General features: G+C 41.7%; 1 protein-coding gene and 1 long non-coding RNA gene across 7 annotated transcripts in view; one reads left to right on the top strand and one right to left on the bottom strand.

The window, feature by feature from the left end:
* The window catches only part of LOC124267557 (5-hydroxytryptamine receptor 1F-like), a 205730-nt gene that overhangs the window by 154969 nt on the left and 24125 nt on the right, over positions 1 to 26636 (top strand). For 3 of the 6 annotated variants that reach the window (XM_046702500.1, XM_046702498.1, XM_046702502.1), the window contains one exon: positions 23119 to 23162. The gene's annotated coding sequence lies outside the window, so the exon portion shown is untranslated. Of the gene's footprint in view, positions 1 to 1884; positions 1909 to 6049; positions 6178 to 23118; positions 23163 to 23195; positions 23372 to 26636 lie in introns of those variants that run through there. The other 3 variants (XM_046702503.1, XM_046702499.1, XM_046702504.1) reach the window with 3 other exon arrangements.
* LOC124267558 lies at positions 9071 to 10055 on the bottom strand. Its single transcript, XR_006896061.1, has 2 exons — positions 9704 to 10055; positions 9071 to 9372 (listed from the first exon to the last, which is right to left on the bottom strand). It is a non-coding gene; the product is annotated as an uncharacterized LOC124267558 (long non-coding RNA).

Raw genomic sequence — 26636 nt, 5'->3', positions numbered from 1 at the left:
TTATTCAAGAAGCTGAAGTGTGAGTCATTGTACAGCTGAAAAAGGGATAATATGAGATGTTTGTTTTATGTATGTCATTATTTTTGTCCTGTAAAAACAGGTGGTAAAATAATTGCCAGAGAAATAATCGCTACACTCGCAGAATTGTTCCGGGATTTTGACATGTGGTGAAGCGAAATTGGTTTCAGGAAATGTGGATTGCTGCAAAGTGGGATTTGGCTAATGTTTCTAACGAAATAGGATACTGGAAATAAATTTTATTGCGAGGCAGTATTGAACGGGTATTGGTTACAAAAGGTATGGTATTACTAGCTGCATATAAAACGAAATCGAATGTAACGAATATGGGATATAACGAAGTGGGATATGGAATGTATCGGTCACAACGGAGTTTCATGTAATGAATGTCGTTTATAACGAAGAGAATAATAAATATCGGATATAACGAAATCGGAAAAACGAATGTCCGTTATAACGAAATAGGAAAAGCGAATATCGGTTATAACGAAGTGGGATATACAGAAAAACTGTAATAATGGATACAGTAAATTTCAGATGAAACAAAGTAGGACACAGAGAGTCTCAAAGATGTAATAAAGGAGGATATAGTTGTTATATCGTAAAGAAGGCGGGGCGGTGGGGTAGCATAGTGGTTAAAGCGTTCGCTCGTCACGCCGAAGACCCGGGTTCGATTCCCCACATGGATACAATCTGTGAAGCCTATTTCTGGTGTCCCCTTTCGTGATATTGCTGGAATATTGCTAAAAGCGGAATAAAACTAAACTCACTCACTCGTAAAGTAGGACATACCGGTAATATCGACATCGGTTAAAGCGAATATCGTTACAGCCCTCATGCTATAGGCAGAGAATTGTCGAGTACGGGGATTTGCAACAATGAAATCATATTTTATGAATGAGTAAATACTTTGCAATATACACTTTTGAATAAAAAGACCTGGTTTAGAAATGGAGTGGTACATGTTAGAGGTCAGTTGAACCTATTCCCGGAGCTCATTCAACAAGGTTCGTTATCACACCGGCATATTTAACTACATTTTAATCTAAGGATCAGTGAGACCTTTCACCATTATTCAGCATCTCAAAATTGAGGGGCGAGGGATGTGCGCGTTAAATCCCCTGTAACGTTACCAAGAAATAGTTTTATATTACACAAGTGTTGTTTTTTAAGATACTGATATAACTGAAAGACAATATGCGGTTTATGAAATACATCGTAATGATGCTCTGAAACAAGAGAGGTGTTATAGCTGAATAGCATGTTGGAGTACAAGATTCGTTGTGTATCTGTTAATCACCCTTGTTATTAATCACATACGTGCACACTGTTTCAACCCATCCAACCAAATCGCCTGTAAATCACACCGACAGCTTATGATCATCAATAGGTGTAGCATTGAAAACCCATATTTGTAGGTTTGCTTCAATTTTCATATGAACATTACAGCACTAATAAATCGCCCCATATTTAACCACTCAACAATGTTTTAACACATGTAATTTCATCATTTCTATATAAATAAAAATACATTAATATACCAAATGGCAGAATATGACAGCAGTCGAGGTAATAATTGCATGAAGTATGGGGTCGATTTATCAATAAATATGAATATATAACGTTGCACCGCCGCTTAACAGCTGGAGCGTGGTGCTATACATTACGGCGGGATAAGTCGACTCCCGCGCCATCGCAGGCAGTCTTTACCTGGTGGGTGTGTATTTCACCTGACGTAGCTGATTGCTTGAAGTGTCGTGTTAATGAGATCCCATAAAGAGCATGCGGAGGGACTGGTTATGAAGATAATTATGTGTTTAACGGTAATTACCTCCCTTGGGGACCCCAACAGGGAGTTGAGGGGGCTGGAGTGATAAATTGACAAGCACTGTGAGTATACACTGTCTTTGTTATGATGATGCAGTATTGGATTTAGTCGGATGAAAGTGGAGGTCATATTGAAACCATGTGTAACCTCGTTAATCAGGACGTTATGTTATCCAGATAAACGAAGCATGGTAAAGTCCACATACATAAATGATAAAGGATGTCAAGTCTTCATCAGGTGTTTTGCAGATTCAGTTACTGGTAGGTTAGTTCAGTCCATGTGAATAATAGCTCATGATTTTTGTGACGTAAGCTCACGCACGCACGCACGCACGCACGCACGCACGCACGCACACACACACACACAATCGTTCCCAACACACTGACCAGAAAGCGGAGAGTCCGGATAGACGAGGTTCTTTGTTCGTGAAAATTCTTCAGTGATTATTGTTTTGGGGCTTTGTTTCTTGTTTTTGTCTTTTGGGATATTGTTTTGGAGGGGTGGGGGTTGTTTGTTGTTTTTTTTTGGTAGTGTGTTATTTTTTGTTTTGTATTCAAGTCAAAACATTGATTACACAACAGTCTCGTTTCCTGCTGACTGGCTTCCACCCTATTGCGCAACTTAGTACAATAACCAGTCCAGAATTTTGAGACCAATTCATTCAGCTGGATACATAAATATTAATCAGTATTATTTGATACATCTAACCACTTGTATATTGCAACACTACGCTCCTTCTAATCCTTGCAAACACGTTGTGCAGCGTGCTCTGTCGTACAGCGTGCTCTGACAAACGGAAATCATGGAAATCTCAAAACGAGGCTCTGCCGCTAGAAAAGTTTGGCAGTCTGGTACGGACTTGATATTATTTCAATCACATTGTGCATTACAAAAATACACTGAATAAGCGCAAACGACACATAACAGGTGTAACCAGTGATCAGATGAATTGTGAATCATTTTACGACCTCATCTAACGGGGGCAGTCTGTGACGTCTTAGTTAAGGTCATGCTACCTCGCCATAAAATATAGAAATACGATGTTATTAAAGTTTAAAATTAAAATTAACTTGTAAATACCATTGTCTTTTGAAACAACGAATTGGAATTCAGTGTAACCATAGTTGTTTGTAGTGTCTCTTTTCACTTTCACACGAGAAAATTCGGATCGGCTGAAAAGTAGGTCATTGTCTGAATAGGTTAATTAGACTCATCGTAATGTTTCCAAAATCGAAGAACAACACGAGAAACCACATTCCAGTCAATTTTCATTTCGTATTCGCACATATAACATCGCAGTCCAAAATTCAATCCCCTCACGGGCCAACGTTCGCAAATCTCACAATCGTAACAACACAAACTTCCACGTTTGACCTGTACGCGCTGGCACTGTTAGTGCTGCTGACTATTGAGCACGTGCAACGTTATGCTGCATCAGAGTACACAATGACTTGGTAAGTTCGCAAGACCACATCGCACCCATGTTTCCCGCTCGCTCCCAGCATCCGTTCACAAGGGAACTAACTCCCATGAATCAAACTGTCAACCGCTAAGAAACTTGCCGTAACACTCATGTTTTGGTTTGCTCATACATTTTGAATAGTCTTAGCCTTCTTTTAATCGTCACCCAAAGTCACATCCAAGCCACTCGGTTCCTAATCAGCCAAATCCGGACATTCCAGTGACAAGACATCCTCGATAATCTTCAGGGTATACGTTACGATCACTCTCCACTATATCCTGGATGCATCCACGGCTTGGCCCGATGATTTTATACCTCCCTTTGCTGGCTTTTTATCCAATCAGGTGTCTACGCTGGGAAGTTGAGCGAACCAATCACAACTTACTTTCGCTTCTTAAATTATCTAACCGTTTAAACTTGGCAACACAATTGATGCAGAGATACTCGAGGCGAGAGGTGCAGTGGGGGTATTGTTAATGTCTCTGCCCAGACTATTGTTATATTTCTGATATAAAGATCACAGTCACCAATGTCTGCCCAGACTATTGTTATATTTCTGATATAAAGATCACAGTCACCAATGTCTGCCCAGACTTTTGTTATATTACTGATATAAAGATCACAGTCAGTATACGAAATCCGGCTGCGTGCTGTTAAAGTCATATTTGCCATATCTACATGATGGACGCAGTAACACGAGCTGCACGGAGCCCATGTTTTCACGCATGACCATGCTTGATATGTAGTTCAAGAAGGACCCTGTAAGAAGTTTATCCCATGGGGATTAGCAAACCACCAAGGTCTTACCTCCAGGTTGTGTCAGTTGTCGAGGGTCGTTAACTTACATTTTATCGATTAGTCGTGTGTGATATGCCTAGAAAAAGGTGGTGTATGGTCTGTTTATGTTTTTTATACTCTGTCAACAGGTAGGTGTTTTACAGCGACAGACGTAGATGGCTACGCGCACAGAGTTCGTATGAGTCATTCCCATCACACGATGCAACATGTATATCTTATGCATTGATCAGGGCCCCGTTCCTCAAAGCGATCGTAGCGCTACGACAGTCCTAAGTCTATGTTAAAGTATGGGAGTTACGATCACCCTAGCGCTACGATCGCTTTGAGGAACGGGGCCCAGAACGTTTTAACGAAATGAAAACGGCTTGTACAATAGTCGGCGCAAATGCATATATCTTTTTGAGAAATGTGGATACCCAGTGCCATATAGTGTTCTGAACTTACTAATGCGTTCAAATACCATATGCAGCTAAAGTCCAATATATTGACAGAGAAAAAACAGCTGTCCGGTTGGTTGGTATAGGGAAAACATCTACCTTTTCACTCACACTTCAATGAGCCATTTGTAACATTTCCATCACTATTTGACCACAATCAAATCTGTTCCGGATCATAATCGAGACCGATTATTCTCTTGAATTGGCTTATATATTTTTTATCATAATAAATATATGCAGATTGTTAAAGGCCTCATATTGGCCATAAACGTATTAGCACGTGTTTCATATTTGTGTCATGAGATCTACTGAGTTTATGTTCAGGGCAGTCCAATCTACTAACATATGCCTAGTATTTGTATATTTAATGGATGTATATGGATTTTTCATGCTCGTTACTGCCACATCCGTAAAAAAGGCCATAAAAATTTAAGTAGTTGGAACATTATTGATTTAATTTAATACGGCATTCCTGGCAGGTTAAGAGAGGTTAAGCTGATAGACCCCTTTGTAAGTCCTTATACTAACAGTAGGGTTGTATGTAGTGACAGGATGTATGGTGCGAGGTATTTATATGACCTGAAGGTTTTAAAACAACAAAATAACCCTACAGTACGTTGATTAATATGAACACCCCACCCTCTCTCTTTCTCTCTCTGTGTGTCTCTCTCTCTGTCTCCCAACTGTATGTTGATTAATATGAACACCGATTTCGCTCTCTCTCCCTTCCTCTCCCTCCCTCTCTCTCTCTCTCTCTCTCTCTCTCTCTCTCTCTCTCTCTCTCTCTCTCTCTCTCTCTCTCTCTCTGTCTCCCAACTGTATGTTGATTAATATGAACACCGATCTCTCTATCTCTCCCTCTCCTCCCTCCCTCTCTCTCTCTCTCTCTCTCTCTCTCTCTCTCTCTCTCTCTCTCTCTCTCTCTCTCTCTCTCTCTCTCTCTCTCTCGTTTTCTCTCGTGGGGTATTTTAGGTTAGGAATGTTTAGATAAATATTTTAAATAAGTTGGTCAAAGCGTTGGGTCCTGAGCAGACTGTGTTGGTTATTAGAGGTAATAAATGAATCGCTTGGTGGCTTGTTCGATTACATGCCATATTACCCGGGTGGAGTAAATCCTTGTACACACTATCAATCACTTGATTGTCTGGTTTAGAATCGGTAGGTTTAAAGCAGCTGTTTTGAATGGAACTTTGCTGAGCGAGGCTTTAAACAACGAACAAACAAGCAAACGAACAAACACGTTGATTTAGTTAATGTTTTTAAGTATGTATTCCCATATATGTTTATACTAGTATTCAAATATCAAATATGATAATTAATAGAAAATTATGGCTTACTCGGTGTTATTAATTCGTTCATACGTCAACAAGCGAAACATTATTGTGGAGTGAGAATCTCTCAGTGACCCATGCACGAAAACTGGACTGTATTATTTCATTTTCGATTGTCACTGTGGGCTTTTATACTTCCTGTTAACCGCTATATTTCGTGTGTAACCGACCACCCGGAGGTGTGGCGTAGAAGTCGGCAGGTTGTTGTTGGCGTTGCTGGTGTAAGCCAGCATGGTATGTGGCCGTGACACTCGGATGGGTAAGCCTGGCCTGTTAACTCAAGTTCCCGTCGCTTCATCAAAGGTTGGTTTCATAGACTGAGGCAATATCTTTCTATATTTCTCCCATTTTGTCTACAGATTTAGCTTCAGTACAATTATAGTTAATAGACTGGTTGAACAACTTGTTGTATGCAATGGAATACAAAAGGTGACAGAGTAAAGAGGAAGTAGCAATACTAATTTTAGATTATTCATTAAATAGTTTCTATTCTTCATCACGCTTGTCTGTATATAGTATGTTTGCATATTAACAACTTGTGATACCTGTGTAGCAGGGTTAATATGAAATTGCTGGATTAATCAAATCCGTCAAATTAAAGACCAACAGACACGAAAATATACATCGTGCGATTTGCTGAAATGAGCCAATTACGGAACCACTGAATGTGCCTTTAATGACACAATATTATGAGGGCCGGGTTTTTGTTGTTAGATGTTATTTCAGTACGTCCCAGGAGTCATAATACTGTTGTGTATATGAGCTGTGTGTGTGTGTTAGTTACACGCTAATTACGTTTTTGTTGTGGCACGTGACAGGTGTAAACTGATGCGGCGTTTCTGGGATTATCATATGTACTAATGGTAAATTGAATATGTGTATACATTGTGCGTCCTTATAATTATTGTACACAAGGTAATGTTATACTGCAGTTAGTACAGCCACACTCCACACTCCCTACCACCACACCCCTACCACTGTCTCTCACAAACTCCACTTATCCCCCATCCACCCCCACACCACCCTAACCACTGACTCTCACACACCAACCACCCCATCCCTACCATCACACCCGCAGCCACTGTCTCTCCCACGCACACACCAATCCCCCATCCACCCCCAACCCCACCCTAGCTACTGTCTCTCCCACAAACCACGCGTCACACACACATCCTCCACCCCTCCGCCACTGACTCTCGCACACTCCGCACCCCATAGTCCTAGCTACTGACTCCACCATACCCATCCTCATCCCTCCCACCGCCTCGACATAGCTAGCCACTGAAACCCCCAAACACCATACACACCCACATCCCACTCCATCCCCTTCCCACACACCACACCCTTTACCACTGACTCTTCCACACACCACACCCCACCCCTAACCACTGACTCCACCACCACCGCCCCAGCCACTGTCTCAACCACCCCCTCAGACACCCCCACCACCCACTCCTTCCAACCCCACCACCACCACCGCTCGCCGCTGACTCCACCCCAAAACCACTGACTCCACCCCCACCTACCCCACCACATACACACCCTACACTCAACCCCCATCCCCACCCCCCACCCCCCTCGCCACTGATTTCATGCCAACCCCCCCTGCCACAGACTTCACCACACATCCCACACCCACCACCCACCCCTCGCCACTGACTCCACCCCCACCCCTCTCCACTGACTGTCACCCCCACCCCCTCCATCCTTCTCCCACACTGCGACGTTGTGGCACAAAGTACCGAATCAATACCAAACTTCACCCCCATCACATCCACCAACTCGTCCACGAGGAAACGTGGTTATTGATATAAGGTAATGGAAATCAAGACTATATTAAGTACTGTAAACTGAATACTGAAACCGTATTTATTCCACAGATGATTGATATTTACGTGGCACGTGTGTTGAAGTTATTCAGCATTAGCAGCGAGAGATGATTGCCGTAGGTGACGATGCTATGGTATGTGTTTCGTGACGGGAATACCAATGAACCAGGAAGCTATAGTGTGTTGCGTGAGCCGAATGGGGAGACGTGATTGTCCCACTCACTCACCACATAAACTCTACTTATGTCTTTCACAATCTGAAGGCAGTTCAGGGATAATGTTTTACACTGACTGGGACGATGAGGGTCATTCTGGGTTGAATCAGACCCTGGGGATAGGGTGGGGCGGTGTTTATTAGGAAGGGGCATGAGTGGATGGTGTTTCGTAAGATGGGGTTGGAATAGGTTTCATAATCCCCATCCACACACCCCCACACCCCTCCCATGCTGTTCCATCCCTATCCCCACTCCCCACCCCTAATTGCGTGACCGGTTTCCCGTGTCAGATCGGGCAGTGGTTTGAAACCTCTCGCTCGAACTTCCGGGTTCAAATATCAACATGAAGTGAGCGTTGGAAGCCTGTTTCGGTGTCTCGTATTGTAAGTGGCCATGGTTTGAATACAGCTGAAACGTCGTATTGTATTCACTGTCAGTAACCATTGTCTATTAAACATTTTAAAACGAATCACTTTAATTCCTTTTTTTGTGATAAAAAGTATTTTACAGAAGACTAAATCGATGTCCCAGATGCCGAAGTACCTCATTTCTCTCAGAGTTCCCTCCCTTAGCCGAACCAGGCTTCAATTATCGGAGATTGCAATCCCAGATTCACCCTTATTAACCCCTGCACCACACCGGGCTTCCCCTCTACATCTCGACACCGGGTGGTTATAACAAAAACTATGTGAGCTAAGTGAACTGTGTGATTAGTCCAATTAAGTGAAGCCCTGTTTGAAAGTGTTACATCAAGAACACCCCGGGAATTACTGAGGAATATTTGGGTTGGTTTGGTTGGTTGTTTAACGCCGCACTCGGCAATATTCCAGCTATATGGTGGCGTTCTGTAAATAATCGAGTCTGGACCAAACAATCCACTGATCAACAGCATGAGCATCGATCTACGCAATTGGGATACGATGACATGTGTCGACCAAGCTTGACCACCCGATCCCGTTAGTCGCCTCTTACAACAAGCATGGGTTACTGAAGATCAATTCTAACCAGGATCTTCACGGGTCACTGAGGAATACCCATGTAAGTACAAAGGAATTCCCAGGTTTATCTGATGCGATTTCCGTGGTATCCTTCTAATAGTTCACTTTTTGTGACGTACAGCAGGGGAGGGACTTTCCAACAAATAACGGACAATCACGAATCATTCTTTATACACAAACTGTTGACATATTTTTCTCAAATACATTAGAAATTGAAGTTCAGTGTGAAGTGAGTTTTGTCACGGCTGACAGTCTCTTCAGCGGACACAACAGAAGCTGTAGACAGGGTAGGCAGCTTATCAGATATTCCCTTGGTATCCGCGGGTGTCTTGGGACTTTCTGTACCTCCTTTGTAATGATGTCGGAGCGAGTTTGTTCGTCGGATGACCTCTTGTAGATTCGGACCGCTTTACTTTGGGGTAAAATAGGAAAATATCTGTATTCTCTCCCGCAGAACTGAAACAGAAGGAATTGCTTGATTTTTGCATTGCCTCAAAAGTATTTGGCGTCAAAATTACAACGTAGGTTTAATGAATGTTTACAATAATCCTTCACAAATGAACTTGTAACATTACGAGAAAACCTGTTTTAAGAACTCAATTAAAAAGGTCACCCTCATTACTCAAATACTCGTTTATCCGATAATGACATTAATCTGACAAAACAATGGACCCATTTAAAATAGTAACACTTAGATTAGCGTATACCTATGCAAGATGTACAATTAAAGTTGTAAAGACAAACTTTATTTATCACAAGCACTTGTATCTCATCCATATTATCATACCATTTCCATCATCATCATTATCATCCTCTACAACTTGCGCCCTCATCATTCTGTCTGTTCATTGAGTTAGTAGAGACAACCTCCTTACTGTTGCTACGTGGTCACGTGATTACATGTCTTGCGGCATGCACGTGCAAGCACGAACAAAGCGTATAAGCCTGAGGGATGACATTTTGTTGTAACGCGTATCAGGTGTCCATTACCTTCGTTATAGCGTAATTGAAGGTAAACAGTTTTTGCGATAATAAAAAGGTAAAGTTTCGAATTATGTCAGATAAAACACTTCTCGGGTGTACTTCTCCTCAGGCGTACAACATCCTTCATTTGTTTAAAGTCTGTTTCGTCAAACACAGCTCGCTCATTATTTCACAGAGGACTGGTGATGTCATTGTCTAGCGAGATCTCAGCGCGGTATACGCCTAGTGCTCTATAACAGCTGCTGTGCACTAAGTACCCGGGTCTGGGTGCTCTGATGCTTCAGATTTGTGTTGTTTGTATACACGAGCTGGGACTGAGAAAACGTGAAAAGTGCATTTAGATTTGTCCATATTTATTCTAATTAAAATGCGATTGGCCCTGACCATAGGGGTTAACTTAAGGTGTCTTTGTTGTTTAACGACGCCCTCCAGCAATGTTGGACCTATATAATGGCTGTCTGTTAATGATTGAGTCTAGATCAGACAATCCAGTGATCCACATCATGAGCATGTACACAATTTGGATACGACGACCTGCATCAACAAACTCACCGCGCGATCGCACGTCAGTCAACAAGTGTGGGATGCTAAAGACCGGATTCATACCGGATCTTTAGGCGGGTTAAGTTTCGATTTTGGCATAAAAATATGAAATTTATTTCAATATGGCCAACCAGCAGCAGTTGTTAGATTAAACTCAAAACTCTGGTTAGATTAAGTATATACATGTATTGCCTTGTCGGCTCGGAGTCAGTATAATGTGTCTGAGTGGGGTATCCATGCTTCACTGCGGCATGGTATCTCAGCACTATAAAACCAGCTTAAATCTGGGCTAGTACAAGCAGCCACATACACATACACACGCATGCACGTCGTCATATGAGCGAAATATTCTCAAGAACGAAGTTAAACCCAGTTTCACCTCACCTCACCTCTCACAGGTAAGGAGTGACTCGAAAGCAAATGAGTATAGTTTTATTCCGCTTTCAGCAATATTCCAGCATCACCATAACGGGGAAACACAAGGAACATGCTGCACACACTGAATCCATAATAAGAACTGAATCCGGACCTTTTAGCGAACACTTTAACCAATAGGCCACCCAACCGCCCCAGTCACATCTCGATGAATGTCTAGATCTCTTACACTATATACAGTTAAACTGTTAATCGGAACTTTGATGTTAGGCTGTACATACTGATTGAAAATGGTAGTGAGTTGTGATAGTTATTTGCTCAGCTGTTTCAGTACATTTTAATGAGAGCAACTGACACCTGATTTAAAATATCTAATATTTTCTTAAATACGAACCACACTGTTGGTACATGTCATCAGTAAGTACATATTTGTATATGTTATATGAATATGTATGAATAATGTTCATATCAATGCGTGTCAATGATGCACTGTTCATCTCATCTAATGAATAGCAAAAAGCTATGATTTGTGTAATTATCGATACTATTGAATCTGATTTTGTAAAGAATGAGTATGACAGTTCCAAAAATTGGAATTCTTTGGAACATGAATTGATATTATCTCAGTCGTTGACTGACTGAATTTATAATGGCAGTTGTTGCTATTAATGCATCTGGTTTGACAAACCTCATCATGTTTGAGAGTTTTACATATCGTGAGTTGAATTTATTATTTTATTATAAATAATTTTCTATATGTATGCAGTTATTGTAAATATTATTTTGACAGTTCATTTGTAATCAGTTTCAGTACCGATACTGTAAACTCATAGTGCAATGCATGTTCACGTCAACATAGCGAACCATTTGTAATAATGTAAGGCTACAGTTTAGCTCTGGCACTAAACGTCGTGCTCGTAGAAATATATTGAAATGTGTTTTATATGTACTTGCACATGTTACATATGTAATGATGTAATGAAAAAAATACAATCACCTCAATACGATAAATCACATGCGTCATTCATGTATATTGCCAATTACAGAAATCGGTTTCATAAAAATCGTTTTCGTAGTAAAAACAATGGCATCTGCCAACAACTGTTAACCGACAAAACTATACATGTATATATATATATGTGTTTTGGGTAGAGGAAGAATAACAAGCGTTCGCCCTTGTTACTTTTTTTCCGACAGAATTGAGAAAAACGTTCCATATGTGTTCTAGAAACATATTTTTTTGTCTCCAGTATCAGTGACAGGCCAGCTGTACAACAAGTTGGTTATGAATAGGTATTTCTGAGTTCGGTAGCATGGGCTGTCTCGCACAGTTAAACAGTCCTTAATCTAAATTCTTTTCAGTTCAACAGCATTACCATATCTGTAAGTGTTGAAAGAACGAAGCATCTCATCTACAAGCCACGTATTTGAATATGTATGCCTCAAACTTCCTGCTGTCAGGAAAAAACAGATGGAAATATGAATTATTAATATTTCGTTAACAGTTTTCCCATTTATTATATATGGAGTTAAGGATATTAGACCATTTATTACTACTGTAGATAACCATTATAAACTTTAACTGAGATTTGCCTATATTACAGAGACATAGCATTGCTATCTTTTATCGTTTTGCATGCTTCAGTTAGTTCCACTTGGGTCCACAGGCATGTTCAAATATGACTATGAATGAAGCTATGTGGTGAATTTGAAAGCCTACAAAGAATTTCTACAAAGCGTTTGAACGACTTTTTTTAACGACGAGTTCTACATCCTTGTTTCATCTCAGTAACCCGAATAGGATATCCGATTACAGACACTCAGTCCAGGATGGGGAATCGAATTAACACATCCTGGTCCACGATCTTGATGATATAATTGACCGTAAACTTATATAGTTTTTCCTGGTATAATTACACCACGTCGGTATTCTATCACCACGTCTGTATTGTGTTGATCATGTCCTCGAACCAGCATGTGACTGTAGCTATTCAGTGAGAATAGCGTCTAAATATTTATTTTTCTCGATTTACTCGTCAAACAGGTTTAACAATACAAATAAATAAATCTCTGTAAGCAGACGCGTAGTTTACGTAAAAACGTTGAGTCTATTTAAATTCTAAATTGTAGGATCGTAAACACAAATTGAGCCGGGGTATCCTACCGTACAAGGAAAGTGTACACCTATGATTGTATATCTAAAACTGAAACAAGCAGGAGATGGCTACATGATACCGATGTATTTGGTACAGGTATCACAACTGTGTTTTGTTTGTTTTCGGCAACTCTTGCAACGTTCAGGGCCCCGTTCCTCAAAGCGCGATCGTAGCGCTACGACAGTCGTAAGTCTATGTTAAAGTATGGGAGTTACGATCACCTTAGCGCTACGATCGCTTTGAGGAACGGGGCCCTGGTGCCTTTTGTGACTTGTGTTAAATACAGATTCCATTGGGCAGGGGAAGCATAAGACTCATGACCCGTGAAGGTCCGGGTTAGAATTGATCTTCAGTAACCCATGCTTGTTGTAAGAGGCGACTAACAGGATCGGGTGGTCAGGCTCGCTGACTTGGTTGACACGTCATTGTATCCCAAATGCGTTGATCGATGATCGTGCTGTTGGTCACTGGATTGTCTGGTCCAGACTCGATTATTTACAGACCGCTGTCATATAGCTGGAATATTGCTGAGTGCGGCGTTAAACAACCAACCAACCAACCAACCAAGAAACCACAACACTGGTGAAAATTATTCACTTGAAAATCAGTAATGACACCAGGTGTCTACGAACAGGGTACATGTCCTGCATAACAATTATGAAATGAGTAAAATCCCTTTTACGTCACCGTAACTTATAAAACATGATCTTTATTGTCTGAATAATACACGCAAGAATAATGGCGCTTATTCAACATTTTTCTACCAGCACGTGCAGGTCGTTATACAAGAATATATAACGCTTATTCAACATATTTCTGCGAGTACGTTTAGGTCGTAATTCGTCAGTTAGGTATTTCCACTAATCACATGTACGATCGGTAATTTTATCCTAAATCCTATCACGTGATCGTTGCATGTATAACCTTGTGCCACATATCGCGCTTCTGCACACGTGTAGACAAAGTGCGTATTAGTGCATTGTTTCTGACTGTATAGAGTTTTACATGGTCTCTTGGGTACGTACCGGTCGCTAGTCGGTACTTGTTGTCTTATTACCTTCTGGAAAGATTTCAATCAGGATATTTTTACGAGTCCACTGCAAGGATATCGGTGACAGATATGTCCCACACTGAGGGCGAGATTAGTCGCCGGACTCTTGGACCATGCATAACGATACAATTAACTTTCCCAATGTATGTACTAGTTGGGGTTGGTCATCAGGTTGCATGTAGACACCAGTTTAGGTATTCCTTAGAGTTGAATGATGCATTACCTTATGTTTAATGATGATTATCAAAATTTACATTGTCCAACCGAACTTCATTGCAGGGGGGTAGATTAGTGGTTAATGCGTTTGTCGATCACACCACGCACGGGTTCGATTCCCCACATTGGTGAAGCCCATTTCTTGTATCCGTCTCTGTCCTGTTGCTGGAATATTGCCCAAACCGGAGAAACCACAACTCACTCACTCGCGCACTCACTCACTCACCCATTTATCCAATGGAGTTCTACGGTACATCCCACTGGATAATATGGGCATTCTGATTGCGAGAAGCAGGTATATATTTAAAGTGAATTTAACTCGATCATTATACTGCTAGTGAAAGACAGTTGGTATTGTTGTACTCCTCTTTTTTGCAATCGTCCAGCAGTATTGAGGTGAAGGACGCCAGAATTGGCCTTCACACATTGTACCCATGCTTGTGGGTAATCCGATACTTGGCATTCTAACTGCAAGAAACATCTTTCCATTTAGAGTGAGTTAAACTCGATCATTGTAGTGAAAGAGAGTAGGTATTGTTTCACGGCTCTTTTTGCAATACTCCAGCAGTGCTGAGGTGAAGGACACCAGACTTCACTCATTAAACCCATGCATGCTGGTTATGCAACACTTGTCTTCAGCATGAGAAGCGAACCCTTCATCCACCACGTTACCGTATCGCCCCCTTACAGTTATAAACGCCACATTACTGTATATACTTTCCAAAACTTCGGTATGTGGTTATACAATTAATTCTTTCAAAGTTGTAGGTAATCTACAATTTCAGTCACATAGTTCTTTCTGGAGTCGAGTTTCTGAAGTCAGATCTCCTTTATTCCTGTCTTCAGAATCAAAGAAGGATCTGTGCTGAAGTATTGTATAGCTAGGTATATTGGCCAGCGGCCATTGATCATATCTACCGTTATTATTGATGATTGCGTGCGCCGTCTTGGACGTCCGTGTCAAGAACATGGTCGAGGGCATGTAACCCGATAGTCCACTGACAATATTATATACACAATCAATATCATTTTCAACACGCAACTTGTTGACTGCCTGTAGGCTGACGCAGGGATGTCAATAGTCCGCCATGATATTGGCTTATTACCCGGTAAGCATGTTGTATATTTCTAACAAGGACTTTACGTGTTGGATACGACGAACATCCCGCGTAAGTTCTATCAACGGCGTTGAGTGAGTATTGTAGCTATATCATATATCATTACGGGATACACAGAAATTGGTGCACGGTATCCCAAGAGGGGAATCGAACTCGGCTTTTGTCGAGAGAAGCCAACACTTTAATCACTAATAACGTACTGAGCCCCGTTTCACAAAGCTATCGTAGCGCTACGACTGTCGTACCTCCTATACTGTAACATAGACTTACGACAGTCGTAGCGCCGTATAGCTTTGTGAAACGGGCACCTGATCTGGTCCTTGCAAAGTAAAAGTATTCTGCCTTACCAGCCATCACGGTGTGACCTCGTGGGGTGAGTGAGTAAGTTTCTCCGTGGCTTTAAGAGGCATTTCAGTTATGTAAGCCTCTCCTCTTCGATAATTGTAACGAGGTGAGATACGGTGCTTGCAAGGAGATTATAATTATTATTACCGCGCAAGGTGATCGTGGCCCTACCTGCAACGTGTAAATTTAATTTCCCGATGATTTTATCAAGGAGTGTTGACATACCTATGAATGATTATTATTATTGAATGGAATTGCACTAATCCAGACAACATGCCAGTGAATTTGTATACCGGCTTGAAACTGCTAAGCGTACCGCCTATGTTCTTCAGCCCATAACGCTCATCGGAAACGCTTAGGCATCGTGTATGTCTTGGAGTTACGTCAACATTTAGATACGTGTGGTACATTGTTTCCTCACCTTTCGTCAGATAAAAACACAATGTGTCTATAAACACCAGCAATTCCATTGAGAAATAGAAAGAATGTTTCCCAGTCCACCATTATGTCATAATGACCTGCTGCGTTACGCGTGCGTCCATGGCAGAATGGATAGAAGCGAGCAAGTGAACGGGTTCTATCAAACATGTATTTGATTACATTCTTAAAGGTCAGTTGGGTGGGAAGAGTTGGGTAAAGATCTTAATATAGCCTGAAGATGTCTGCAGGGAATCGACTGTTGGCTGGAAACGGCCGAAGATGCTTCGGTTACTCTTGATTATAACACGTCGGACATTTTGCGACGTTGCAGCGCGGGATAGCTTGTGCAGCATTGTTGGAGAGGCGAGGTTTAACGGCTGGTTCAAGATTATTGCACTTAAACAGTTACATGCATGCACGTGTATGTGCATGTATTGGTGTTTGTACTAGTCCTGACTCATGTTAGTTTCAGGTGAAAGAGACTTGTTATTCTATGGCATTGGGAGTCTATATTACAGTGCTGGACCACTAAAACACAGTATATTGACTCCGAGAAGACTAATTCTTGTTTTACCCCTTACTACCGAGCAGGCAGGGAGACAACAAATACCACTTTATAACATGATGTGGTATTACGCGATAGGGGATCTGCGCTCAGGACAGGCTCTCTATCCACTGCACCACGGGAGTGGTCTAGGATAGAAAAAGACATAGTGGGGCAGCATGGCGGAGATATAGGTCTGACTAGTTGGAGAATGGATATAGCAAGGGATAGTGCGGGCATAAAACGAGAAGCTGAAGATTGGACATGGGATACTGCAATGTATAAGGAGCATAGCAAGGGTGGATTTTCTTGTATAGATCCTGCAATGGTAATATTTGAATGGTGGTGTTGGAAGGAGCATAGCAAGGGGTGGTTTTGGCATGGCTATTGCAATGGTGGTGTTGGAAGGAGCATAGCAAGGGGTGGTTTTGGCATGGATATTGCAATGGTGGTGTTGGAAGGAGCATAGCGAGGGATGGTTTTGGCATGGATATTGCAATGGTAGTGTTGGAAGGAGCATAGCGAGGGGTGGTTTTGGCATAGATATTGCAATGGTAGTGTTGGAAGGAGCATAGCGAAGCGTGGTTTTGGCATAGATATTACAATGGTAGTGTTGGAAGGAGCATAGCGATGGGTGGTTTTGGCATAGATATTACAATGGTAGTGTTGGAAGGAGCATAGCGATGGGTGGTTTTGGCATAGATATTGCAATGGTGGTGTTGGAAGGAGCATAGCGAGGGGTGGTTTTGGCATGGATACTGCAATGGTGGTGTTGGAAGGAGCATAGCGAGGGGTGGTTTTGGCATGGATATTGCAATGGTAGTGTTGGAAGGAGAATAGCGAAGGGTGGTTTTGGCATAGATATTGCAATGGTAGTGTTGGAAGGAGCATAGCGATGGGTGGTTTTGGCATAGATATTGCAATGGTGGTGTTGGAAGGAGCATAGCGATGGGTGGTTTTGGCATAGATATTGCAATGGTAGTGTTGGAAGGAGCATAGCGAGGGGTGGTTTTGGCATGGATATTGCAATGGTAGTGTTGGAAGGAGCATAGCGAGGGGTGGTTTTGGCATAGATATTGCAATGGTGGTGTTGGAAGGAGCATAGCGAAGGGTGGTTTTGGCATGGATATTGCAATGGTAGTGTTGGAAGGAGCATAGCGAAGGGTGGTTCTGGCATGGATTTTGCAATGGTGGTGTTGGAAGGAGAATAGCGAGGGGTGGTTTTGGCATAGATATTGCAATGGTAGTGTTGGAAGGAGCATAGCGAGGGGTGGTTTTGGCATAGATATTGCAATGCTAGTGTTGGAAGGAGCATAACGAAGGGTGGTTCTGGCATGGATTTTGCAATGGTGGTGGAAGGAGCATAGCGAGGGGTGGTTTTGGCATAGATATTACAATGGTAGTGTTGGAAGGAGCATAGCGAGGGGCGATTTTGGCATGGATATTGCAATGGTGGTGGTGGAAGGAGCATAGCGATGGGTGGTTTTGGCATGGATATTGCAATGGTGGTGTTGGAAGGAGCATAGCGAGGGGTGGTTTTGGCATGGATATTACAATGGTAGTGTTGGAAGGAGCATAGCGATGGGTGATTTTGGCATGGATATTGCAATGGTAGTGTTGGAAGGAGCATAGCGATGGGTGGTTTTGGCATGGATATTGCAATGGTGGTGTTGGAAGGAGCATAGCGAAGGGTGGTTTTGGCATGGAAATTGCAATGGTGATGTTGGAAGGAGCATAGCAAGGGGTGGTTTTGGCATTGGTAATATTTGAAGGAGTACACCAATGAGTTGTTTGGGCTGGAAGCTAACCAGAACGATGTCTTGAAATGACATTAGAAGGAAAATATATGTTCCTCAACGCAGTACCTTAAGTTTATTCCTTAAAATTGCTGAGTGTAAGATATATCTATTTGTACAGAGACAGCTCCAAGACCCAGAAGTGGGCGGTCTTATCACTGCATTGGCTGTGAGTTCCATTGTCCTATCATCATACAGGCTATCATTGTGCACACAATCAGTGCAAATGTCACTTGTGTACATGCTGTCTGGCACAGGTCACCTGTGTCTCAGGTCTGTAGGACATACCTAATCACCACTTTGCCACAGGCGGACAGTGCCAGACGAGGGACAAAGGAAAACAGAGGCGTGCATTATCTCGGCCAAATGCGTCCTGCCCACATATGTTGTGGAAATGTCGAACCCACCTTACATGTATGTTTCCGAATGATGATTATATACACAGCCACTGTCCTCAGATGACCAGGTCACCAGGCCATTCGTCTCCATCGAAAACTAGCCGGAAACCATTTTGGTGTTGATCTAACAAGGGAAGATAACCTTTCCAATGAAATCCCGATAATCTTGAGAATGGTGCTGGATTTCATCATCGGCTAATCAACAATAATTATTCACCCCGAAAAATTACAGGAAAGCTGTAAATGACATGATGAAAAGAAACATATAATTTACTTTTCAAAGCCTTGGAAATAACATAGTTCAAGCCTGTGATGAAATAGGATTTGTATGCGTCCGTACATGGTCATGCGTCTTGACAATAAAATGTTACAGTTGATGATGTAAAAGCTGTGTGCCATGCGAATGTTATACACCTCAAAACTAGAGACTGACATGTTACTAAAACATCTAAAACATACACGAAAGGTTAAACTGATTTCCACTGTACCAGAATAGTCTGCAAAAAAACCAAGCTTTCGCAACACTGCAATTGTAATTGCAAGCGAATTACACAATACAAATTAACAGTCGCGGTGCAAAACATTGCATCGCATGTCGACAGCTCTACCAGAACCAGACGGAGTCTCATGAAACGAGAGACCGGACTTCGGCTACAATTGAAGTCTCCTGGCGATCTATTCTCACGAAAGGAGGCGATCATTTAGGAATTATATTTACACATCGATGCTCATTCGACTGGAGACCCTAGGATCCAATGACCTATTAACCCATTGTGAAGAAACGTGATATATGTGATAATAATGACGTCTATTGCTGGACACAATGACCGCCTGGACACCGTTCTTCTAGTCAGTCTCAAGAGGAAATGCGTTGATCAGCCATTCCACTGATCATCTGATGTCAATCGTTGGTCTAACGAAGAAATCCAAGCATAGATATATGTTAAGTAAAGCTCGTTTTGTTAAAGACCTGGGTTCCTTTCAGAGAGATACCACATTGGTATGATCGACTTCGTGATAAAGTCACATGGTATGTTCATAGCCAAGGTCGAAGTATTGATATATCTGGGTTAGTCTTTGTAGCGTGTCCGTAATTGGATGAACTGCCGGGTATATCTCGGAGAATGAGATACCCGTACGTTCATTAGCCTGCAAGACATTTGTTTAGCATTGTCTGTTGTTATAGTGCCAGCTAGGCGAAAGAACGCAGAACACCCGGTGTCTTCATATATATTAGCGTGTGCTGATAGCTGGTAACGGTTCGACTGGAACAAATGGCCGTTTCTCGGTGTCTCCTCGTTGCATTAGTCAAGTAGTGCTTAAGAAGGCATAAAACCATATTATACATCTACTTTCGTTTCGCCGACTTGGGATTATTGAAGTAACACAATGCTTAAAGTATTCGCTCCTTCTGCCACAGTCCTGGGTTTAAATCTCCACGTAAATACAAGAGGCACGCGAAATGGGTTTCATGGCGCTTTAAAAAGAAATTTAGAACAATATGGGAAACCATTCTTGTCAATATTTGTAATATTAATGCAATAAATATATTACAAGTCATTTTATGGCGTTCGATTGGCAAACCAAGCAATCATTTTTGCGTTTATGTTTCAATAAACCGAAAACAGGTCAGTCTAATGCCACTAACCGACAACTGTTTGCTGATTTTGTGATTACAGATGGACTTGGGTCATTATTGCGTAAATCGATGCCACAGATTTCGCATAGATGTCTACGTTTTTCTGTCTTAATGATTAAATAACAAGCCTGCGTGGAGTATTTACGGCGTATCCCACCGGTTCATACGTTTATACATCCATAAAAGAAAAAACTCAATTTTCAAGAAATGTCTAACGGTATATATGTCAAGTGGGCATCCATCTTTTTGTCAACTTTAACATCATGGACAACGTTCGATTCTGAACACGCCTCTATTAACACACCTACACACAGCTCAAACCATTTAATTACAAATACAATTCTTGAATTGGGTGCTGAGACAGGGACATATGTTTCCCCGCAGTCTTTAATCTGGATCGACACGAGGCCCGTGTGAGCAGCACTGTGATGGCTATTGCTCTCGTTTAGATCGAAATACACTTCGAGTTAGAGATCAGCGTTTCAAATTTCCAAGCGGTCTGCCTCGCTTTACGTTAATGTTTTGCATACATGTGATCCCGAGGACTCCTTCCGTGTTTCTTGGCCATGTTTCAACATTGCCCGATAGCATTATATTCTTGTATGTCCTCAAATGAGAATTTGTAAGGCTGAAGCGATTGGTGAAGATTGCGATTTGACAGCCAATGTTTTTTTCTGCTGGATCTGATCGATGCAAGTGAGTTAATTCTTGAATTGATCCCGTGCAGCACTACAATCAGGTTGTAAATACCACACTATACATAATTCGCTGTTCCCGATGCAGTCTATTGTGTTTTATGTTTGAAACTTTGAAACTTTCTCGATTCTCACCCTTTGAATGTAGATAATCACTGCAGTGGGTTGTGTTTTATTTTGGGACCTGTATCACTTTAAAACAATTATTTAATCTGTCTTTCCATCAATCTAAAATAGTATGTAATTACATAGTGAAGTATTAGACAATTGATCTGCCTTTGCATGTGTTTGTGACAAACCAGGTGGGTAGGATAGACTCATTGTTTCTCGAACACCTTATATCACAACTATTTCATAGGGAATCGCACAACACGTTTGCCTTCAATACAGAGTTGTAACTATTTCTGGGAATGGTTTTGTCGCTTCTGTTAACGGTTTGAGTGATTTGTATCACGTCACCATTATTGAAGGTAATACAATATACCAATAGAAAACGCCGCAATATACCTGGCACATTTATCAGTTAGATTCACATTTAATGTGTGTAAATAACACCTTTCAACCCGACATCACAACTGAGTGACTGTGTGATGTTTAGACTGTAAAGCTTTGTGATTGAACAGTATAAACCCAGACATCTTACCATACATTTGCTTCCTGCTAAGATGTATGTATTTATGCCATTTTCAAACCATGAAGACAGACGTAATTACTCTTTTATCATATAAACAGGGGTCTCTTGGCATGTTAACAACATTTACCTAATCCCTGCTTGTATTGAATGGGCTACCGTCTAGACCTGTCATGTGTGTACCGACTATATGTATAATTGATGGATAGATTGAACAGTCATTCAAACCCGATCACAAAAATGCCTCAGAAATTCACAAGGAACCCTGTACTAATTACGTCAAGAATTGCGTCCCATGACGCAATATTTCCTTAAATAGTTTATCCTGAAGTACAGTCCGGTTGTTTTATTGTGCAAGTTAGTCACAAGATGTGTTTAAAGTTTGCCTGGTGTTGACTTTCATGGTAGGGTAAGGTCCGGATCGTTGCGATAGTTTTGTTCCACCTTCGTGATTGGAGTTGATTAGCTCTGCAAATGCCAATTTGGACCCGGTTTGATATAATCAGTATTATATTTGTCATATTCAGCACACAAGCACAAGACAATACGGAGAAGTCATTTCGTATATGCCTGCATGTAGACAGCGTGCTAAGACCTCATTAACAACATATTACCTGGAAAACCTTGTTCTGTTCGACCAGCATCCATTGAGGAAACATTTACGTTTCAAGTGTGTTACCTGGAATTAGTGCTTGTGCACGGAAGTTATGTCTCTTTAAAACACTGGCTGGTTGTGGTGTGTTTATCTGAGTATATATGGAGTGTATTTACCAAATGACTTTGCGTTGAAATTTGAAATAGAAGACAGCTGCCAAGGATAGCGTGTGTGACATGTGGTGAGTGTATGAAATATTATACCTGCATACCGCGTACCACGTATATTAACATTGATCAGACAGCCTGGTGCCCAATAATTCCTCCCTCTCTCTCTTTCTCTCCCTCTCTCTCTTTCTCTCTCTCTCTCTCTCTCTCTCTCTCTCTCTCCTCTGTCACTCTCTCGCTCTAACTGTCTCTCTCACTGCCTCTCTCTCTCCTCTTTCTGTCTTTCTGTCTCTCTCTACCTCACTGACTCTCTAGATCTTTCTCTCCCTTTCTGTCTCTCTCTCCCCCTCTCTCTCCCTCTCGCTCTCTGTCTCTCTGTCTCTCTCTCTCTCTCTCTCTCTCTCTCTCTCTCTCTCTCTCTCTCTCTCGCTCTCTCTCTCGACGTTCTATCACACATTTCCTTAATGACTTCAATCTTTCTAATCGTGGAATTCTGACAAACTTATGCAGTTATATTTGTTTCTTTCAGGTTTGCCAAGCAGCTGTTCCAGTTGACAAGCTCAGATATAACAGGTATGTGACAAGGCTATAACCAGGCCCAGTCAGATCGTTATGGCTTGACACCACTAACTGTTGCGTTGTTACCTGCTGCATATGACCTGTTCCCAGAACACAGGATATTTCGTTACCTGTGAAGAAACGCCTCATTGTTGCTACACCCTGTTTAAACACTAACGAAGACGGGACCCCAGCCGGATCCGATGTTGGTCTTGTCACTGCTTGTGAGTGTACCCTGTATCTAATAGGAACTGTTTCAATCTGCTTGTCATGGTGTTGCATTGCCGGTAGTGTGAGACGTGGGTTGGGGTGAATCTGTCGGGTGATCCTACCCTTCTGAAGCTTCAGGTGGCTGGGATCGTTGCAGTCGAGGGGGTGTGGTGAGGAGGATGGGTTTGTTGATGACGAGACCGGGGCACCTCATCCTTGCAGTGACGTACACATGTAGTATTGTCTATCATTTTCGCAATATATCATATTTCGCAACGTTGACTCCAATTGTGTTATTGATACGTGGATAGGGTTTCTGTTGTCGATGCGAGAGGCGCCAGAAGGTGACTAACCACACTGCTATGATGATGACTGGAGTGTCATACATGTTCATGAAACATAGGTGTTCCGGGTTGACTAGATGGTGATACAGGTTGTCCAACCAACACATATGTTGCTATGCATCTGTCCAGGCCAGATGAGGATCTGTTACATCAATGATCACAGGCGTGTGTGGGTGAGTTTAGTTTTAGGCCGTTTATATGATGGTGTGTCTGCTTACTGTAGGAGGACATACCGAGATGATGGAACTCAGCACTTAATAGCATCAGTATTGTCGACATGTATAGCACTGTATGACATCAGTATTGTCGACATGTATAGCACTTATGGCATCAGTATTGTCGAGTATAGCACATGGCATCAGTATTGTCGACATGTATGATGGAATGTATAGCACTGTATGGCATCAGTATTGTCGACATGTATATAGCATCAGTATTGTCGACATGTATAGCACTGTATGGCATCAGTATTGTCGACATGTATAGCACTGTATGGCATCAGTATTGTCGACATGTATAGCACTGTATAGCATCAGTATTGTCGACATGTATAGCAATGTATAGCATCAGTATTGTCGACATGTATAGCACTGTATGGCATCAGTATTGTCGACATGTATAGCACTGTATGGCATCAGTATTGTCGACATGTATAGCACTGTATAGCATCAGTATTGTCGACATGTATAGCACATCTGTATGGCATCAGTATTGTCGACATGTATAGCACTGTATGGTCATCAGTATTGTTGACATGTATAGCACTGTATAGCATCAGTATTGTCGACATGTATAGCACTGTATGGCATCAGTATTGTCGACATGTATAGCACTGTATGGCATCAGTATTGTCGACATGTATAGCACTGTATGGCATCAGTATTGTCGACATGTATAGCACTGTATAGCATCAGTATTGTCGACATGTATAGCACTGTATATGTCAGTATGTATAGCATCAGTATTGTCGACATGTACATGCACTGTATGGCATTAGTATTGTCAACATGTACAGCACTGTATGGCATCAGTATTGTCGACATGTACAGCACTGTATGGCATCAGTATTGTCACATGTATGTATGCATCAGTAATGTCATAGCATGTACAGCACTGTATGGCATCAGTATTGTCGACATGTACACTGTATAGCATACACATGTATAGCACTGTATGGCATCAGTATTGTCAACATGTACAGCACTGTATAGCATCAGTAATGTCAACATGTACAGCACTGTATGGCATCAGTATTGTCGACATGTACAGCACTGTATGGCATCAGTATTGTCGACATGTATAGCACTGTATGGCATCAGTATTGTCAACATGTACAGCACTGTATGGCATCAGTATTGTCAACATGTACAGCACTGTATAGCATCAGTAATGTCAACATATACAGCACTGTATGGCATCAGTAATGTCAACATGTACAGCACTGTATGGCATCAGTATTGTCAACATGTACAGCACTGTATGGCATTAGTATTGTCAACATGTACAGCACTGTATGGCATCAGTATTGTCAACATATACAGCACTGTGTAGCATCAGTATTGTCAACATATACAGCACTGTATGGCATCGGTATTGTCAACATATACAGCACTGTGTTGCATCAGTAATGTCAACATGTATAGCACTGTATGGCATCAATAATGTCAACATGTACAGCACTGTATGGCATCAGTAATGTCAACATGTACAGCACTGTATGGCATCAGTATTGTCAACATGTATGGCATCAGTATTGTCAACATGTATGGCATCAGTATTGTCAACATTTTTGTCAACAATATGGAATCACTAGTGACCACTGCACTATGTGGATCACTAAAACGTAGTGACCAGAGCACTCTATGGGATCACCCCTGGCCACAGCACTGTACGCAATTACTAGTGACCATGCACCCCTTGACTTACTGACCAGAACAATATACTGTACTCGTGTTCTGGTTCAAGTTGTAATCTGCGATTAATCGTGCTGTGGAAGCCCTTGACTCCGTGAGATGGTGGTCAGTCTTGTCCAGCACTATCGAACCAGATTCAGGCCATTACTGAAAGCAGGCCCAGGGTAATTGAAGGAGAATCATCGGCTGCAATAACTGTCTTGGGGTTAATTAGTGGAGGTCCTTCCGCCATATCAGTAACACTGCCGTCACATGGACGTGTTTACGACCCAAGGCAAGGCAATCTCAGATATGCGACCAGCATCGTCCCAGGTTCTATCACGTGTTTCACAAATCAACATAGGGTCATATACATACGGTCGTGAACACATCATTAATGTTTCGATGAATATCCTAATGATGGTCTATTTTCAGACTTCGAGATGATTACTTCTTGGAAATATTTTGATTGAAACATTACAATCAACTGTAATCCTACCCTTTCCGAGTAACGCTTGGTCTAACATAAGAGCCCAAGAGAATAGAACATTTATTTTTGAGAATTTTATATTGAGTTGAATAACATTGTCATGAATAGTGTATGATGTCAATGTTTAATCGAATTTTTAAAACACTCTATGAAAGATTCTAGATTTGAAAAACTTGTAACGTTTTGGAATGAATGCATTTGGGTCCAATAAAACTATGCAATGTATCTGACGCTGGGGTATGGCTCAAATTACATGGTTTTATCTCTAGCGTGCTTTGCATAACAAAGGGCATGAGTGTCCCAGTCTTTAGGCGTGTCTTCTTCATTCACCTGGACTAGGCGCGTCCCTTAACAGCCTATGGCCAAGGGATTAAATCCAAGAATCTTGCCCAAGAAGTTTCATCAGGATTACACCATTTAAGGCCTTAGCAAAGCTTTCAAAATGTTGTGTAAGGACATTTATAAGTTGGATACTTTACAATTAACGTCCGATGCAGGTCCCAATTTTGACTGGTACCTGTGTTTTAACATGAACAATTGACATGCCTTTGTG

The sequence above is a fragment of the Haliotis rubra genome, unplaced genomic scaffold (genome assembly GCF_003918875.1).
Source record: "Haliotis rubra isolate DU_JTF1 unplaced genomic scaffold, ASM391887v1 Scf132, whole genome shotgun sequence".
NCBI classification, from domain to species: domain Eukaryota; kingdom Metazoa; phylum Mollusca; class Gastropoda; order Lepetellida; family Haliotidae; genus Haliotis; species Haliotis rubra.
This window is presented reverse-complemented; position numbering and strand designations above follow the sequence as displayed.